Source organism: Corvus brachyrhynchos, unplaced genomic scaffold, assembly GCF_000691975.1.
Source record: "Corvus brachyrhynchos isolate BGI_N302 unplaced genomic scaffold, ASM69197v1 scaffold59, whole genome shotgun sequence".
Classification (NCBI taxonomy): domain Eukaryota; kingdom Metazoa; phylum Chordata; class Aves; order Passeriformes; family Corvidae; genus Corvus; species Corvus brachyrhynchos.
Genome location: NW_008246054.1, coordinates 2,493,758 through 2,494,871, shown reverse-complemented (window position 1 = coordinate 2,494,871; position 1,114 = coordinate 2,493,758). Strand labels below are relative to the sequence as shown.

General features: G+C 51.4%; 1 protein-coding gene across 2 annotated transcripts in view; it reads left to right on the top strand.

Annotated features, from left to right (window-relative positions):
- Window positions 1–776: 776 nt before the first annotated feature.
- CUNH9orf69 (chromosome unknown C9orf69 homolog) overlaps window positions 777–1,114 on the top strand; it is a 3,109-nt gene continuing 2,771 nt past the window's right edge. For both annotated transcript variants that reach the window (XM_017745664.1, XM_017745663.1), the window contains exon 1: window positions 777–975. The gene's annotated coding sequence lies outside the window, so the exon portion shown is untranslated. The remainder of the gene's footprint in view (window positions 976–1,114) is intronic.

Below are 1,114 nucleotides of genomic sequence, written 5' to 3'. Positions count from 1 at the left end.
GGCGCGGCGTGCCCGTGCCTTTCTCACCGCACGCTCCCTTTTCAAAGGAGAGGCGGTGAAAGCTCGCCAAATCGAAGAGTTATTCACGTTTTTAACGTCCCGGTGTGGCCACCACGAATGAGGTGCCGGAGGTGACAGCGGCGTGGAGGTCACGGAGGTGCCTTGAGCTGGAATCCTCTGAGCTGTGGGGTGATGCCCAGAAAAGGCCGAGTTGGCCCCCAAAATTATGGAATGGGTGTCCAAAGCTGTTTATGGGCGTCACGTGCAAAATACAGACTGGGGGATAATCACAGAATCACGGAGGGGTTTGAGTTGGAAGGGACCTTACAGCTCATCCCATTCCACCCCCTGCCCTGGCAGGGACACCTTCCCCTGTCCCAGGCTGCTCCAAGCCCTGTCCAGCCTGGCCTTGGACGCTGCCAGGGATCCAGGGGCAGCCACAGCTTCTCTGGGCACTCTGTGCCAGGGCCTCACCATCCTCCCAGGGAGGATCTGCTATTCCATATTCAGTTTGGAAAGTCTGTGCTCCCTGCATCGTGTTTCACGTGCCCCAGAACAGTTTGTGACAGGAGAGGTGACCAGCAGGAGCTCATTGTGATTTTCTGTCCTGGCATTGACTACCAGCTCACTGATTCCTCCCAGCATGGATCAGTAAGCTGGAATCCATTTATTGCTAAGTGTTGGATTCTTTTTAGAGTCTTTATGGGCTTAAAAATTCATGCTTGAGGCGGGGCCTAGTAACTGTGAACATTTTAATGCACAAAATGAGCAAATTGAAAATTATTCTGTCATTTTGCCTTTTAGATCAACTCCTGTGCAGAGAATTGTGAGTTTCTGAAGCACCTCAGCAGTTTCTGTCACTCTTCCTAGAAGGTGTCACAGGAAAACTTCACTCTTTTGTTCCAAGAATTCAGTGGCATCCCAGAAGGGCAGCGGAGCCCCGACCTGCTGAGTGGATGGCAGCACCCCTAAAATGTAATAATTCAGAGTTTATTTTGTCCTCCCAATGTCCTCCTGCTCGTGCCTTTTCCAGTGTTGATATTTGAGTTCATCCAAAGAGCATGAACCCACCAAAGGGTGTTTGTTCCCGTGGTGGGCACAGTAACTGTGCAAG